The following is an 18,748-nucleotide window of genomic DNA, read 5'->3' as shown; positions in this document are numbered from 1 at the left end:
TTTGTATACCCAGCCTGCCTGGGGGACCATGGGAGCTGATTTTGGAGAGAGAAAAGAGAACATGGAGATCAGAAGTGCTGTTGTCATGACAGGAGTTTGTAGCAATGGTGCACATTTTCAGCAGTTATCAGTGCTATTTATATGTGCATCAGTTTACAGGATGATCACACGGTTTGGGGACGAGCAGGAAGAATAAGTCATTCTCTGTCTAGCAAGCCCTCCAACTCACACAGCCTGAAACACCCACAGCTCCTACCCAGTGTGCTCCAGGCCCCATCTGGACTGTGCTTTTCAGGTAGAAGTTGTAAACCATCTCCCAAATCCCCAGCTATCCTGAAACAATACCGTAGGTTAGAAGAGAAGATCTGCACGTGGGAGAGCTACCAAGATCTTACAAGATGAACAGGAATTTCATAAGTAATTAATAAAATTGTTTGGGTTTTTTTTTTCCTAAACTGCATATATCCATGGCTCACAGAACAGGCACACAACACAGCTGTGCTGAAAGGAGGACTATAAAGCTTATTCTACCCAGCACTAAAATGCAGCTGATTCTGATGTGGAACACGCCAGCTGCCAAGTGCACAGCGGTGTGGGGAAAGCCATACTCCAGCAGTCATTGCCCCATAATTTTACATACACCAGGTAATCAGGATCTCCAGTTTGAAGATGTTTTTCCAGCACCTCTGTTCTAGGAGCCTACTCAGGAATAGGGAAAAAAAACCAACACCCAAAAAACCCCAAACTTTAAAAAGGCCCAGTGTCATCTAATGACCAGCAAAGCTGGTCAGCACAGACCAGAGTGAAGAAGTTTCATCAGGGCATTTGATGGTAAGGGTTCCCTAAGATGCTTTTTATTAAGATAAGTAAATTGATTTCTGACCCAAAGACAAATTTTCCATGGAAGCATCTGGGTTTTGGTGTATTTTCGAGAGAAAGAGGGAAATGTTAGAACTCAATGTTCTGTGTGGGACATTCCCACTAGACCCATTTTGGGGGGGGAGCAGGAAGGCAAGAACTGGGACTGTGTCACTGCTGGGGGAGTTCGGAGGAGATTTTCAGTGGGTTTAGAAAAATAAAAAGGCAGGGAATTTTAGATAAAACTTTCCAAGTGCATGAAAATACCTCCCCATGTCTAATTAGGAACTGGTGGAAGGTTCAAAAGGGAATGAAAGATCCCATGTGAACCATTTGAGACTCTGGAAAAAAAAGAAACATATATATATCCAGTAAAAAGCCCAGCTCATGGCACCCCCTGAGGCAGTGGGACAGCAGACCTTTTTTCTGGTCCTTTTTTCCTCTGTGCCTTCAGAGGACACTTCCACTAGCCCTGGATGGGAATAGGCATGGCTGGATAGAAGGGAATTGCAAGGGAAAAAGAAAAAAAAAGGAAGGAAAGAGAAAAAGGCATCAAGAAAGAAAGAGAGAGAAGGAAAAAGACAAAAATTGCTTTTTCATACTAACCTCCATCTGAAAGTCTTAAGGATGTTGAAATCCTTTATTCAAGTGGGGAAACTGAGGGACAGAAGGGTTACGTTTCTTGCCCAAAGAGACAGGGGGAATCAATGAGCAGAGACCTGAAGAACCTTTCTCCTGTTGTGATTGCAGCGGGCCAGGGAGAGGCACCGCGGGGGACGAAATTCAGGCAGTCCTCCGCAGGGAGGATGGATGCCAGGTCCCATCAGCGGTGGCCTTGGAGCTGTTGCCTTTGCAGAGCCCTGGCTCAGACTCTCGGTTCCCGGTTGCTTGTGTCTCCCAGAGCGAGAGCAGCATCTGCTTGGAGGAGTGAGGCACAGCCAAGCAGAAAAAAAGGTCAACTGCTTCCCCCCCTGTTACCCTCCAGGTTGGAAGAGGGGAGAAGTCTCCGTGGCACTGCACAGCACCTCAGATCTTCCTTAGGCTCATCATCCCCCCCGATAATTATTCCACCAGGCTGCATGGGGACACAAAGTCAAAGACCCCTTTGGGCCAGCATGTAGCAGAAGAAAGCAAAGGGGAAGACAAGCCGCATGCTCCCGTTCATCATATATCCTGGAGAAAAAGAAATCCAACCAGCCAGTCCCTTCCCCATGACCTGAGCTCACCCTCCAGTCTAGGAAACCTTACTGGTTGTGACACAGGACTGGATTTGCAGGAAGGGGGTTGTGGTTTGTCAGGATGCTGAGAACTGGAGGGCACGCTGCATACATTCAATCTTATTTCAGGGGGCTGGGATTTTTTTCCTGCTGTGTTGATTCAACGTAACAAACTGATTCCTTTTGCAACCTGGCTGCATTTAACCAAATGGCAACCTCTGTCCTAGGCTGAGATGCGGCATTTGGGAGGCCAGAACTCTCTCTTTCAGTGAGACCCCAGAACCACATTGACCTAAGCTGGTCCTGGTAGTTATTTGGTCCTTTCGTGTTGTTCCCAAGCTTTACAGGGTGATCCCAAAGATGAACATACAGCCTCAGACCTGGCTTTCACCCTCTGGTGCAGCACCCCAGCTCCTTTTTATCTCCCTGGCTCCATGCACGCACTGCAGACCACCCCACTCTACCCACCATGGGCTGCCTCTGCAGCACTATGTGCATCGCCTGCCCTTTCCTCGTGCCTCCATGCTTTGAGGAGCTGTACTTTATTGTCTGGAGCCCTCACAATGATAGAAATTCGAGGGTCAATTTCTAAATGACCTCCAAATCCCAGCTACTCCCAGGTGACCAAGAAGTGGAGACCTTCTGGCTGGTCACAGACCGAACAGCCAGTTGCCAAGTTCAGCTCCTTGAAGTCCAAGCAGGTTTGGGATCAGGTCGTGCGTGCTCATGCAGAATATCTGCTGAGCCCCAGAAAAGCATCTTAGACAAACCTCTCATGCTGTCCACCCCCTGCTTCACAGGACTGATCAGCGCATAGGAGAAAAACCTCCCCTTTAATATCCTAAGGTGGCCAAGAGCGGCACGCCAGGGACAGATTTGAGGCCTGCAGGAAAGAAAACATCGCTTTACACCCTGAGCGAAGGGAAAGCTTTGCTTTCAGCAGAGCATATGCCATCTGTTCCCATCGCCCACAGATCCGGCCATGCTGCACGGCCACGTCACCGCGCTGCCAAGCACAAGGCATTAGCGACAGGCTCCAGCAAGGCAACGCTTATCCCCGCTCCATCCTGAATAGGATGGTGCTGCCAGGGCAAAACCAGACAGCGGGGCACCCTGAAAACCATTACGCCTGACCTGGGCTAACGCAGGGCTGGCAGCTCCAAGAAGGTGCCCGATGAAGTTGCTTGCAGCCTCCCTGGCGATTTTGCATCCAAGCAGGGTGATCTGCAAGATTCAGGCAGAAGGACTAGGGGACACGTAAGCTTGCAAAGCAAAGAGAAGACAGCCACGTTTGGCTCGCTGCTTCTGGCCATGGCCCATCCCATTGTCACCAGAAAATCCTTTGCACACCCACAGGAGGAGGCCTTCAGCAGCAAAAGAGCAGAAAAGCTCCTTTGGGACTGAAACCATCTCTATCAGAGAGAGGAGACCTGGAGTAGAAGGGGCAGAGAAAAACCTGTCTCCTATGCTTTCCTCCTCCAGCTGAAACCTGCTTTGTTCAGAGAGGGCTCCTGTATCCCTGTTTAATGATCCACTCTTCATTTACATTTAATTAGAGGAATGAAAGAGCCAATTAACAAGATCTACACTAAATGCAAACAAAAGGGATCGCTGGTGACTCAGACACAGTGGTAGAGCCAAGAGGTGGGGCTTTGCAGGCAGCTTAACTAGATCTTAAGGCAGATTGTGGCCAGAAGGCACCGTGCCATGTGTCCCCTTTTCCGAAAGTTGGGTGGTTGCACCATGGTTTGGGCCCCCTCATGGATCCAAATTAAAACTCATCCCTGTTTTTCTTTCCTGGAGTTGGTTTTCAGCTGGATCAGTGAACAGAGTCACTTGCCACCCACTGCAATATCACCGGTGCTGATATCGGGTGGACAGCAAGACCATGCTAAGAGAGAGGAGGGGGGGCCGAAGAACCCCTATCAGGGTCAGTCCAGGATGAGTTTGGCTCACTTGGATCTCAGAAATGCACCGAAGCATACAGCTCCATGCGCATAGCTGCTGTGGGGGCTTTAATTTGCACCCCTGGCCCTTCATCCCACATCACCCCGTCACCCCTCCTGTGACAGCACGGCTGCCTCTGGGTCCATACAGCGAACCAGCTTGTTAAAAGTCATTAAAACCACTTTTTTTTTTCTTTCTTTTTAAGCTGGACCAGCTCCCCATCCAATTTTGCAGGTGGTCACACATGCAGCTGTGCCAGCGGTGCTGAGGAAGGAAGGGGAGGTTTGAGCACAGAGGAGGGGAAGCTCAAAAAGCTGTGGGAGGCACTGATAGCATATTTCCATACATTCTGTATGGTATGTCTAAATATTTTGATGGTTTTAATATTTTGTACCAGCTGTGGAAACTGGTTTGCTGCTAGGTGACTGTAAAAGTGAGATTTGGTAAATAATTATTAGAAAACTTATACTAACACTATGATTGAAACAATAGACAAAAGTATAGCCAAGCAATTAACTAGTAGAGGTAGTTACTCATAAGTTTTGCAGTTCTTTGCTCTTATGACTAGATGTTCCTGTACGCTAGATGAGAACAACGTTGAAACTGATCACGTGATTGAAGCTGCGTTAAGCTTCAAGATCAAAGAACAAGGACAGGAATAAAGACTTCAGGGACAGCCAGCAAGAACTTCAAATGGGTCAGTGGTCGCAAAAGCAGCCCTTCATCTCAAATGGATCCTTCACTGCGCATGATCAGATGTAGGCAGTACTGAGATAATCAGTTGTGATTATTTTTATGTATATGTATACTAATCTGATTAATATGCAATTAGTTATTCTATATAACCTGTTAGTGCTAAAGCTGTGGCATGCACTCTAGGTGGAACTATCCCCCGTGCATCCAGCGCTGCAATAAAGAATGCCTGCTTTCTAAAACTCCAAAACGAGTCTTAGAGAGTTTCTTCAACTGGCTTTTCGGTATCAACACCACGCTCAGCTCCAGACTTCTGCAAAAAACAAGCACTGCACAGTTGTTTCTCTTCCTCCCAATGCAAAGCGGTGAGGGGTAGAAGACCGTGATGTCTCATAATCCAGAATTTCCACCTGCACGGTTGAATGAGAGGCAGGCACATAATACCAGCTGGTGGACAAGGCTGTGTGAGCTGGTCCCAGCCGTTCCTGCAGTGTGCAAATCATGTGCAGTGAGGCTGAACAGGCTTCCAACGCTGGTCCAAACCAAGCGTGAACAGACCCAGGTGTGTCAGCACAAGCTTCACCCTTCTCTCAGGGCTGGATCTCATTAACTTCAGATGAAGAGACATGTCATCTGTTCTCCTGTGAGCCCAAGCTCGTTGCCAAGCTCAGCTTCAAATTAAGATAGGCGTGTGAGGGGGTGGGCAAGGACCGCTTCTCATGGCATCCTTTTAATAAGAGGTCATGCTCGAAAGGAAGGGAGTAATCAGAGGGTGGGAAAGGTAACCTCCAGGCAGGGACTAGGGATGATTGCGAAGATGGGGCAGGCAGAAGGATAATCTAAAAACTTGCCGAGGATGGTGTAACAGCAGATCTCAGCAACCATGAAATGGGAAACCTCCCAAAGGTTTAGACTTACTGAGAGCCTCTTTTTAATTTTAATTCCTATCAGTGATGTCTTTGTTTCCTTTAGTGCTGGGGAAAGACACAGCTTCAGCAGGAAGAATACTCGGGATGCACAGGCTTTACTAACATCCTCCCTGCAATGCTCTTGTGCTCCAGCCCTTAGAGATAGATCCCACAGAAAAACCTCTCCTGGAAAGGGGATGGAGAGGAGCCAGCAAGGTCAGGTGGCTTTTACCAGGGTCGGGCTCGTATCAGGGCTAACCTTGGTACCCCATTTCAACTCAAAGACAATCATTTCAGTTATAGTCAGTGGCAAGGCTGCACTCGAGCTGAGATGCCACCCATAACCGTTACTTGTCCTCCAAATCAACTATCCAGTCCCTTCACTAAAGATCCTGACTCCTTCCCTCTGATGTCTATTTTGGGATAGGATGAAGCCTGCCCTTATACCCACCACCCACCGTGAGCAGCTCTTTGTTGACTAAAAGAAGGGAGCTCAGGGTGACTTGCCGAGATGTGAATGTCTCCACTGGGGACAGCTGGAGTTAGTCACTACAGCACACGGGACACCAAGAGCTGAGACCCTTTGCTGCTCACAATCAGACAGACAACTTAAAACAGGTCTGAGGGCCACAGGGCTCATGGCTTAAAGAGATCAGAAAACCATTTACTGAAGTCGATGTCCCGGATATAATAATGAGGGGTATGATCAAACTGAGCTTGGAGATCTGTGATGCAATGGTACATCCTAAGACATATGTGCTGGTAAATGAATTCCTGTCCTTACATGGTCTGCCCAGATCTGGGCTTTCCTACCTCTCACAGTGCTGCCAGTAAAATTTTGCAAGTATTGAGCAAGAATTTTCACTTTGGACTCACTCCTCTTGCTGGGCTCCCCAGCTGCTTGGTTGCCTTTAGACTTTGTTAAACCACCTCCAGCTCTGCTGGTGCACGAGAGAGGAGTGTGGATCCTTTATCAGGTAATAACCTTGACTTGCTCACCTGTAGCTCACACCAAAAGAAGCAGCAAATGCCCCAGCCATTACCAGGCAGCATGCAAGCAAGAACAGTCCAGCATTTTCGCCTCCACAAATGGACCGTCACAAAGGCGACAGCACCTTCAGAAGATAGAATGGAGATTTCTCCACCAGAAAATCTATTCTTAAGACCAGCCTACCTGTGTGATTGCTCATCCTGGTGTAAATCCAGAGCCCTTCAACTCAACTCAGCAGAGTGACCCTATCTTGCACCTTGGCAGCTACTGGTGAACTCTGGCTCTTTCTTGATTTAGGATGAAAAAACTCAGTACTAGGCAGATAGCAAATGGAGTAATCAATGTGATAGATAGAGATATCCTCAGGGCACAATACAGTTTATCACTGAAGCACTGAAAACCTAGGTTGGAGGACTAAAGATATTTTCTCTGCACCACCCACCTCCCTCCTTTAATGCTGGACAATCCCTCTCTTCTCAGCTGCTAAGTAGCCTCAATGAAAGGGTGTCACCCTGTAAGAGGTGACACTTTTCCTAAAAGAGAAGTAACTCCACAACCAAACTTTAACCGTTGTGACCACTGGAGTATTTATTAACTATTATGTTTATTATATCCAGTCTTACTAAGAGCTCTCATAGCTCAGGGAATGCTGGTGCTAGGCACTGTACATCTGTTTTCTAAGAAAGTGCCAATTTCTCTCAAGATCTGGCTCAGAATAAAGAAAGAAAAGGAGGATAAAAACAAGATTAAGTGCACCACATGCACAAATGCCTTGACTTCTTCAAGGTCATGAGCAGATGCAGGAACAGAGCATAGGCCTTCCTATGAGGTTCTGGTCCAGCATCTGTAGGACCCCCCCCCCCAGCACAAGACCACAGCTAAACTGGGTGCAGAAGCCCATGTCACGCAACACAGATGACACACTCAGAATATAAAATTAATTTCAGCATACTGCACCATAAGAAAACACCCACATAGAATGAAGTTTCATCTAACATTATTTTTCTTCTTTTTTTGGCAAAAATACATAACTGGCAATACCAGATGTTTCACAAATTCGTGCATTCTATCAACTTGTTTGTCTTCAATAAAAGCAAAATCCATTGCAGACATGTACAGTCAATATTTGGGTTTTTCAACCCAGAAATATTGGGTTGAACCTTCCATTTTATTTTGTCCAAAACATCATCCAAACTAAAACCAACGCATTCAGTTTCCAGGTTCAGCAAAAAAATTGCATTCAGCCCCAAACACTCACAGCCCTAAAGTGTCCTTGATTGCTGCAGCTCCGCTTCCATCTCCACCCGCGCATCCTCTGGGTGCAAACCACTGCCCTCCTCTGCCCATTGCAGAGCCTGGTGCTCATCCAGCAAAACCAGTCCCTGCAAGTACCCCACAGAATTACACCATGCTCCACTTTTGTAGAGACACATTGCAAAGTGATACTCAGGAGCACGTGGGTGATGGAGGGCCCAGTGGCTAAATGACCCATGGCTGTCCTTTTTGTGTATCTTTCAAATGTTTGTTGAGGAAAAGTATTAGGCTTTTTACTTCTTAGTCCCCTTTCAAGAACAAACAAAAAAATGTGTCGAGCCTCAGGCAGTCTTTTTATTATCTTACACAGAGTTCATGCAATAAAGTCCGTTAATTGAAACATGAATATTTAAAATGGCTTTCAAGAATGGCAGCCTTATCTCACCAGAGAGAAGAAGAAAGAAGAGGGGAAAAGAAGGGGAAAAAAAGTGGTAAAACACAAGAAAGGCAGGAGATAGTTCATTTTGCCAGAGGAGCATTCAATTATTTAATTGCTGAATGAATGCATTTTCCCCAGCTGACATTAGATGTTCATTTGCAGCGAGAGGGTCGGGGTGGAGAAAGGTACGGAGGGAAGGAGCGGGGGCAAAGGCGAATAGGTAGAGTTTTAATTAAAACTTGAGGTAGGCAAAGCTGTCGTTTTTGTCGGTGTTGCCTTTTGAAGTGGGGACTTCCTCAATGCAATGGTCCTGCGAAAGCAGAACAGCCACAATTATCCGCTGCACTGAGGCTGCTCTGGCACCGCAAAAGGATCAGATGGTGAAATGAAGCTCAGCATCCCAACATCTGCCTTAGACTGACTTTGCTACTTAAAATCATATCAAAGGGTCTTGGTGTAATGAGAAACAGCCCCCAAGGTGGAAAGATAGAGAGGGAAATGGGCCATGTGGGAGTCAGAGTTACATGTCTGCACGTACAAACCAGTACACAACTGGGGACATGTGAATGAGTCTGCATGTGCTGCACAGGGCTTGTGCATAGATACCCACATCTGAGCTGGGACGTGGGGAAGGCAGGAGTGGAGATGCTGGGGAGCAGCCAACAGTCTCCAAAACCACAACCTTCCAGTAAACATCCCCCCCCCCCGCAAAACCAGTGTGCAGGCTGCAGGGATAGATGCTGCAAGCTCTCCCGTTGATAAGCCACACATCAGGCAGCAGAGAAAGATCTTTAAGGAAGAGCTGGTGGTCCCTAGGAGTGCCCTGGTTCAACTCACCACTCAAGCACACCCTGGATTTTAAGCAGATCAGGAGCCTTTTACGGAGCCGGAGAAGACTGCTGCAGGCACTGTACTGCTTTGCTGTGGGAGGGCAGGGCAGAGGGAAGCATGTCCCACCAGCAACGGGCTTGGGGACAGCTTCGGATGATTGCAGTCTCAAAGCAAGTCCTTGCTTTGTCCCTTCTGAGTGCCAAGCCATGCAGGTTGTCCTTTCCCATGAAGCTATCAAGCCACGCTGGGGAATCCATCAGCTTGCTTCGGCTCTTGGGGGATTAACAGAAGTTGTACTTTTCATGGGAAATATTCCACAAGTATAAACAAAACCAGCTTCTTCCAAAATGCACCGTGAGGTACTCACTTTCCAGATAGCCCTCATGGTGCGTTTTGGAAGAAACACGGAAAGGATGAAGCATGAGTCAGCCTCTTGTTCCCGCAGTGAGTTTACACACTGCGGGTCTTGATGGACACGCAGCCTTTCTTGAGTGGGAAGCGGCTTGCCCCGTGTCTCTCTGTGCGTCTGGTTATGGGGTTCCCCATGGGGGTCTCAGCTCCTGGATATGTCCATAGGTATGTACGGGCACTCGTATGGCTGCGGGAGGCTGTGCAAGGATGGGGATGTGTAGGAGCTGTACGCGTGTGCATGTTTGCAGACTGATTTACATGAGCGTGTATCCACCTCGGAGCACGTACATCTGTCTGCTCAGCTCTGTATGTGTGTACACCTGTTTATTGTCAGGTTTGCATGCCCATGCAGGTGCATTCGTGCCCATTTGTATATCTGCCTGCCCTGTGTGGTTTTACACTGTTCTGTGCAGGCATATGTCCATATACCTGCACATTTGGGCATCTGTGTATACGCTCATGAGTCTGTGCCTGTATATCTATCCCTGTGTGAGTATATCCATGCACCAAATCAAGCCTGTGTATACATGCATCTGACTCTCTGGACATGCATGAATGTGTGCCTATCCAAGCATCTCTGGACAAGACCTGCCTGTGCATGGACAGATGTGTGTGTTTCAGCTTGCTGAGGGACAGGGTAGAGCAGGAGGTGGAGGGGAAAGTTTGCATTTCTCATGACGAAGAGTGTGGCTGCATCTCTGATACCAGGTCAGTGGGACACAGCCGGCTAACAGCACGGACAGGCTGTCAGGTCTGGGCATGCTGCAGGCTCATGTTGCAACCTTGAAGAGAGCTAGAAGCTTGCTGGCTGCTGCCTCCTCCGCTCCCTCCTCTCCCTGTGTTGATGCATGCTCTCAGTCGAGCAAGGGAAACCCAGCTACACCATTCATATTTTATAACTGCTGCTTCTGGCTCTCCCCCATCACCTTTCCATTTCTTTTATTTTCCTACTGCAGTATTAAAAAACATTTCTTTGAGTGCACAGTGCCTGCCCTTCCCCAGCCATTGCTCACTGAGAGGAGCTCTCTTCTGAACCAGAGAGAAAAGGTGCAAGACAGTTACTCCTCCACGAACCCTGGAAGCCTCCAGTGCTACTTATGGCATTTCTCCCAAGGCCTCCTGCTTACTCCTACCTACCCAGCCCTGCTCCAGAGAGCAAGACCCACTCCTGCTGTGTGACCTAGATGTTTCCCCAGGGCTGTGACCTACATGCCAGCTCTTTCTGGCATTGCATAGCAAGGAAGACACTACGGAGCAGCCCTGCAGTTATGGGAAAGGCTTGGACATGGGGGGGGGCTTGTACTTAAAAGGCTTCTGCTCAGAGAGATGCTCCCCTCCCATAGCCACACACCATCAAATGTCCCATCACACCATCTGACACGAGGCCCCCGGCTCAGGAGGAAAAGCAGTTACCGAGCCTGGACAAGAAGTTGTTGCCTTTTTCTACCTGTCCCAGTTTAGACCTGCAGCATATTCAGCTGGAAGTAAAAGCTAAATGAAACATGAGTTAAATCATACTGGAGCAGGTAAGGGAGTGATTTCTAGAGGCAGAAGTAAATAGTCATTTCACATATTCACCCACATTAGCAACACACAGAGTCGGGGGCTACTCGCTCTCCTAAAAAAGTCCATTGGGGCACTGATGTTTGTCTCTGAGAACCCACTGCTGTTCTCTGGAAAGACTCAAGCCCCATGGATCAGCATTTGTGTTTGTTACCTGTGAGAGACGGAAAGAGTTAATGTCTCAAACATTGTGGTGGGGCAAGATCTGCATAAACAAAATCTGCATAACAAGGAACCACAGGTGAAAAGAAGCCGATCAGCACAGGACATCAGCAATCAGGAACAGGATTTGCACAGCTCCCTGTTCTGATGTGCTGAGCAGGGCAGCTCACCATGCATGGCCAAAGCTCAACTAATGGTCACGTCTGCAAGGAAGGAAGGAGTTACTCCCCAAACGACCCCCAAGCCCACCGACTCATTGCCCTAAGGTTCTGAAAGCACAAACCTCGTATGACAATTAGCCTAATGAGTTTGAGTGCCCATTTGAAGGAGGGCAAAGGAGATGATAAAGGGACACAAACTGAAGCCCCACGCATGCCCCCCCCTCCAGAACTGGACCCCTCGGCTGACTGAACCAACGCTGGACCCAGGACCAGTGAAATCTTTCTCTTTCCCTTTTTCTCTCTGTCTTCTTCTCTTTCTCCTTCCTTTTCCACAATCCCTACACTTCACCCCTTTAAGACATAAAACTAAAGACCAATTCTGGGACTAGGAGTGGATCCAGCCCCCCCGGGTCCTTCTCTGAGAAGGAGTCTAGAAAGCAAGAGGGTCTGCTCTGAACCCTGTGACCCAATGGGAGGGATCTCCTTCTTCCCTGAATTGATGTGTATGGTTACCATGGGTTACATGATTTACTGAGGTAGTTTCATGCCAATTCCTGTTGTGAGAAACCACACCACCTACTGTTATGCCTCCCAAGTTCAGGCTGCTTCTGCCATGAATAAAATGTTTAACTGATCGTTTGGTGTCATTTCACCTTAATTTAGCCCGAGGGAATTCCAAACTCAACAGGACTCCCCAGTCTGTCCAGCCCGGGTTGTGACATTACCCAACACATATTGCAAACTCTGGCTTTCCCCTTGCTCTGCTCTTGGGATAGCGCTCGCTTGTCATATGTCCCTTTCCAGCCTCCAGCCCCCATGGCAGGACCATCATCAGCCCCAGGAGAGAAGGTGCAACCCCAAAGCCAGGCTAACCCAATGTCTGTAGTGGCACCATGTGGGAGAAGTCCCATGGCACCCACTGAAACACTGACCCAGGTTTCCTTTCCAGGCAGCTTCCCAAAGAAAAGAGATCACTGCTTTTGTCTGCCTGATTCATATTCCTTCAGTCAGGATGTCTGAGGCCTGTCTCACCCCAAGATGCTCAGTCCATGAAGGTTTCTGTTAAGCATGAGGTCAGCCTAAGTGATCCCACTCACCCCAAAAAAAAAGCTAGTACAGCAGTTATCTGGTTTATTTGGCAACCATCCAGGCCAGCAATGCTCCAGATGTGTTACCTCCTGTCCAGAAAATGACTAGGGGACCCAGGAGGGTGCTGGTAGCAGGACAAGCCCAGAGACATTCATTGGTAGGAGATGAGGGTCGTGAAGGATTTGTTTATGAGCAGCAATGAGAGGAGCTGGGATTGTCATGGTAGGGGAATACAAGACTTCACATGGTAGGAAATCAGGCTTCATCCCTTCCACTGTTCACAAAGCCCTATTTTTAAGAGTAGAAGGGACAGCATGCCACCTTGCCCTCCCTACTGGCAAGTGTGGGGCCAATACATCAGGCTCAGGAGTGGAGAAGAAGGTGGGTCATTGTGTTCAAAGGCTTGGGAAAGCTTTTAACTACTCTCTTCTTCAGCCTGGCAGCAAGCGAAAGGCACCAAATTATGCCCAGGCAAAACTCCCACCGAACTTGTCACCAGCTCCGATGATGATAGGCTCAAAACATGACACTGCTGAGCTGCCCGTGGGGCAGGGACACCAGGGCTGGTAGGAGGGAAGGGACTGCACAGTGGCACGTTGCATGCAAGAGCTGCTGAGCGAGAAAAGCCATCCCTGCCCTGACAGCTGGTGGGATCCATCGTGGCTCTCCCCCGAGGTCTGTTGTTCTCCTTGACGGTTCCTCAGCTGCGGTGGGTCTGTGGGGGCAGGTGGCTGATCTCCCCGAAGGGGCCTCCTGGGTTCCTCCATGGCCCAAAAGCACGGAAGCATGAAAAGCAATCTCTTTAAATACCTCTCTATAGTTACCCGGGGACTGTCCTGGTCCCTGCATCTTTTTTTCTTTAGCAAGTACCCCTCCCGGCAAGCCAGCCGTCTTCCTGAGCAGTTCCTTTGCTGCTCGCTGTCTGCCTTCCTGTTATAAACATTACTGATCTCAAGTCACACCATCTCCCATTGATCTTGGCTGGCCCTAATGCATGGTAGCTAGCTAAATTTCCGGCTAATTAAAGAGGGTACCCCCAGAATTTACAGGAGAGGAGAGTTTGGGGAGGCTAACAAGGCTGAGCATCTCATTTCTGTGATGCTGCATTGCTGGGTCATGATGAAAACACCACAAACACCTCCAGGCTGAATCACCCTGGCAGGGTGATGCTGGCGCTGGACCTGACTCTTCACAATTTGGTTGCAGCATCCGCAGGTAGAGTACATGGCTACCCACTGAGCACAGCCTCATGGGGCTGCTCCCAATTTAGTCACTCCAAACCCAGCAGAGCTCTGTGAAACATGTGCTGTCCAACGATTAGCAAAAAGTGTACAGCACAGCAGGAAGCTTTGTAATTCAGAACATCAAAATGAAAAAAAAACCAACCCCAAACCCCAAAAAGAAACCCAACAAACTAAACAAAGGAGCGGGAAGTGGTATGAGGAAGAGAGGGTCTTGTAGGCAGAAATTAATTGTCATCAGTCAGTTTTAGTGATGTTCCTTTGACTGACCCCATGCAAACAGGACAGAAGGCAAATGCTGAACAAGCCCAGCTGTAATAGCAGCCCTGGCTCATCTTCCCAGGTGCTTTGCTGCTGGGCATGGCCAGTGGGCCAGTGACATCTTTTCAAGCACATGTCCACAACTGGAATTCTGGTGCAGCTCTCTGCTTAGTCCAGCTCTGTAGAGATTGCTAACCTACTGACTCTAAGGAGCTTAGTCCCAGTTCCAGGTTAATAGGCACCAAGAGCACAACCGGTACCATCCTCGTAGACTGGAACTGTTCGTGGAGACTGGACTGTGTCTGCCCTGGCAGCTCCCTACACCATGACCCTTTTGCCTGTGAGTAGATACACGTGCACAGCATCCCTGTCTTTTAGCCTTGTTGCCCTGCAAGGCACTAACTTTAAAGCCAAGAAGCTCTGTGTGCGACAACAGAGCTGCTTCCTTCCCCATCTGGGGTCTAAGCAGGGCACTTATGGACGTTTCTGATGGCCAAGCTGAACCTGCACCGTGGTCTTCCCCATAGGACATGCCCTGCAGTGCCTTTCTTCCACACCTCTGCTTCTGACCACAGACCTAGTAGAAATGGGATTCTGTTCTTGGTCTTAGTCACACCAGCAAGTTTAGTTGAAAATGGCTAACAGAGTCATCTTATGGGAAGGGGACACCAAAACTAGACCTCCATTTCATCCAGCAGGCACACAGGACAGCATATAGGCCTGCATATGAAGTGCACACAGATCATCGAATAATGCTTTTCATGTTGTTGGGTTTAATCTGGGGGAGCAGGAGGCACAGGGAGACATGCTGAAGTCATGATACTCCATGTCCTATCCCAGCCTCCAATAGATCCTGAAACAGAAACTCTGTGTAGGTCCTCTTCTGCATCACTCTCAGGATCTCAACAAGAGCCCAGGGGCCAATAACTTTCATCTTTGTCCTTCCGTGTTCAGATTCAGGAGCAGGACCAGTGAAACCAAGTAGAGAAAGCACTGATGCTCTTAGCTGTTTCTCCTGCTTTCAGTACCACACGCTGAACTTCACCATCTTCCTCTGGTCTGGGCACCTTCAACACAGATACCCAAACCCCTGCGCCCAAAACTAACAAGCAGGGAAGCGTTAACTTCCATCCAGAAAAAAGAACCAAACATCCAGACTGGCAGAGACCAGGGCATCCCCCTCTTCATCCAGGCAAAGTGACAAAACCAGGGACCTGCACCAGTAATTTTATTCCTGCTGTAGGACACAGGGAGGGATCAGACCCCCTTCTATTTGATGCTAAGTTCATCCCTGTGCTTTAAGGCCCTACCAAACTTCTTGCATTCACATATCCGCTGCCATATCACCTCCATGCACACAAACTCTTACAGGAATCAACACCAGCCTCTCTCTGTGCCTGTTCCCCATTGCTGCTGGTGTTCGTGCAGATCAAAGCCCATGTACTGCAGGGAGGACGCAGCTCAAACTGCCCCAGAAACGATGGGACAAAATAGCCACCCTGCCAGGGCAGCCCAGTTTCGTCAGGAGGCTGGAGTTGCAGCTTTCACCCCTCCAGGTCCCTTCCGTTCTTTACTGCTTCTAAACACTGGGAATATCCCAAGCCAGTAACTGTTTGTTTAATGGCATGGACCACTCAAGACCTATTGGGAGCATTCAGCTTAATGAAGTGTGTGGCAATTATTGCTCTGTCAAAACTAGAGCCAGGGAACAAAAAGAAATATATTTAAACTCAATAGATCTGCAATTCTGATGATGTGCTAAAGGACGTCCTTTCCTAGCCTGGTCGTCTCACCCTGCTGGAAGGCTGAACTGTAGGATATCAGTATCAGATTGCTGTCTGGAGCGAGTGCAAGAAGCGAGTATACTACACGGAGAGTCAACAACTGGAGGTGACATTGGCAGAACCACCCCAGGGACACGCAGTTGCTGAATCCTCCCCAGGTTAAAGTGTTACAGAGACACACTAAATGATACCTGCTGAGAATCCAAAACCAGTTTTCTAATCTATTTAGCCCAAGCTTGCTTCAGTACTGTCTTGGGGGATGATGGGCTCACAGGAGACAGAATTAGCACCTGTAGATGTTGTAGGATTTCATGATTATCAGAATGAGAAAAGGAAAATATGGGAGAAGAGATGAGTTGCAGAGGTGATAATGATGCTCTGCCCAGCATGGAAAAAGGCTGCTGTGGCTTAGAGTACCCAAGTCCACTCTCTGAGTACTCATGGATAAGCCTCTGTTCCCAGCCTGTTAGGCAAAGATCAGAGAGCCCTTTTCCCCTCCTGGATCAGTTGTCTGCTAGATCTCCAAGGCAGCTGGGCTAAGCCCCATCTCAGCTAAGCCCTGGCATCACCCAAAGTCTTTGGGACCTGCATCTGGATGGAGGAAACCAGCACTGAAAAAGGGAAAACTCCCTTTCAAAGAAACCTGGGAGAAACTCCAGATCTATATCCACCATGAGAGACAGGATCCACCAGGTCAGAGAGCTCAGTGCCAAGAAAACCCATGGAGGTCAGACACCTCAAAGGGCATCAGACACCTGAAAAGCTCCATGGATCCAATTCCCCTTGGAAAGACAAATTTTTCATTTTTCAGTCTGCTCCCATCACCTAAATACGTCAGATATTCGGGGTGGGTGATGAAAAGGGCCAGGAGTGTCCCTCTGCACCCTCCCTTCTGAGACATTAGCATCCCCATTCTTATATCCAGCAGTTACAGTTATAAAACTACACTGCAGATGTGATGATTTTGTATCTGGTGTCTGTGTTCCCCTGCATCTAAATTTCCCCCTGTATTCCCATACAGAACATTTTGGGGCAGCTGCTATAGGTCCTGAATACAAGAAGATGTTAAACAATGGAATTTTTTTTTCTTTAAAAAAAAAAGCATAACTGAAAAGCTGAGCCTTTCACGAGGCTGCCACTCATTAAATTACCTGTAAAGTCCCCTCACAGCAATAACGGGAGTAGCTGCCTGTGAAACTCCCTCAGCAACTGTATGCAAATTCCACCTTTAGTCTCCCTGCTACAACAATAGCGCATTCAGATGGTAATTGCTGATGTTTCTGCATTGTGATCATGTCCACAAGCTGTCGGGTTCACAATGGAACTGATCACTTTATTTTTCTCATTTTTCTCTCCCCCTACATCTCCCAAACAGGACATCACCACATAGACGCATGTACAAGTGAATTTAGTGCTGAAACAGCGGCATGGACACAGGAAATCTCTGCTCTGCCACTCTTAAGCTCATATCTAATTCTCCCTGGTATCCAGTGATAGGATGCGTGGGAAAGCTTCAAAGCTGTGCCAGGGGAGGTTTAGACTGGACATTAGGAAGCATTTCTTTACTGAGAGGATGATCAAACACTGGAACAGGCTTCCTAGAGAGGTGGTTGATGCCCCAAGCCTGTCAGTGTTTAAGAGTCATTTGGACAATGCCCTTAATAACATGCTTTAACTTTTGGTCAGCCCTGAATGGGTGAGGCAGTTGGACTAGATGATCATTGTAGGTCCCTTCCAACTGCAAATATTCTATTCTGTTCTGTTCTGTTCTGTTATTCTATTCTATTCTATTCTATTCCATTCCATTCCATTCCATTCTATTTGTAAGGTCTTTAATGACCCTAGAGGAAAGCAGTGGGGCAGGCAGGGCTTGTACAGATCACAAAGATCTGAGTGTTTAAACTGAGTCAAGAACCCCCTTTTCAGCACCCAGAAAGGAGTTACCCACACTTGCCTCATCCATAAAACACCCCACTGACTGCATGTAAGAGGGACAGCCCCATCAGGAGCTGCCCATACGGGTCCAGTGCAGGGGGATTCACTGCAGGAGACAAGGTAACCTGTGTCCCAGGTGCCAGGCTCTGTTCAACCCCCTCCTCCAGGAGCTGTGAAGCAGCATCAGCTCTTGCTCACAGCTGCTGAGGTTTGGCCTTAAGCTGGAGAGATGTGAGGTAAAATCCCCAAAGCTTTTAGAAGGGTAACACAGGAAAATTTTACACGTGAGCAGAAATCAGCCCTTCCTTGCTCCATGTTTTGCTGGTGATCTCTCACTGTATCCTAGCTCTGCTTTCAAGGGTGTAAAGACTAGACAGCAGGGGCAAAATCAGATGGAGAAGCGAGGAGCTAGAAAGCAGCACATCTTCCCCAAGCACACTCAGCAAGTCCAGGCCAGGAGGAAGGTAAGGCAATGAAAATGCACCCATCCAATTCCCTTTGCCATTCGGTTGGCAAATCCAAAACCAAGGCAAATCCAAAGCCAAACACATTTCTCTGCAAGTTCAGCTGTTGTCTGGACCTGGGGACTCTTGCTGGAGGAATAGAGCTTGTGTCGTAAGGAGCTGAAGAGGTCAAGGGGAGGTTTGAGAGCCTGCCCCTGGGCAATTACTCATAGCTCTTTATCAGTCTCTGAGCTTTCATGGTCACTAAAGCTCACCACAAACATAGGAAATGACTTATCAAGTTATTTCTGCCCTGGGGGAGATTCAAGGGGAGGAGAGCTGTGCCACACAACATGATTCCTGCAGCAGGGAAGGATGGCTGTTGATTCATTTGTCCTTATGCCTCTGGCCCCTCCTCTGCACCACGGACCCCTTACAGGCACAAGTCCAGGCAGAAGCTCAGCCCTGCTGATGAGACATCACGTTTTGGCCAGCAGAACTGGTCAAGCATGAAGCAAAGCTTCCCAACAACAACTGAGGTTTGGAGGATGTGTCCTGCA

The 18,748-nt window shown here is 48.3% G+C and overlaps 1 protein-coding gene across 9 annotated transcripts in view; it reads right to left on the bottom strand.

Annotated features, from left to right (window-relative positions):
* The window catches only part of ADGRB1 (adhesion G protein-coupled receptor B1), a 284,292-nt gene that overhangs the window by 181,579 nt on the left and 83,965 nt on the right, over positions 1 to 18,748 (bottom strand). The gene's annotated exons all lie outside the window — the stretch shown is intronic.

Source organism: Haliaeetus albicilla, chromosome 3 (assembly GCF_947461875.1).
Source record: "Haliaeetus albicilla chromosome 3, bHalAlb1.1, whole genome shotgun sequence".
Lineage (NCBI taxonomy): Eukaryota > Metazoa > Chordata > Aves > Accipitriformes > Accipitridae > Haliaeetus > Haliaeetus albicilla.
Note: the sequence above shows the minus strand (reverse complement) of the source record. Positions and strands in the feature narration are given on the sequence as shown.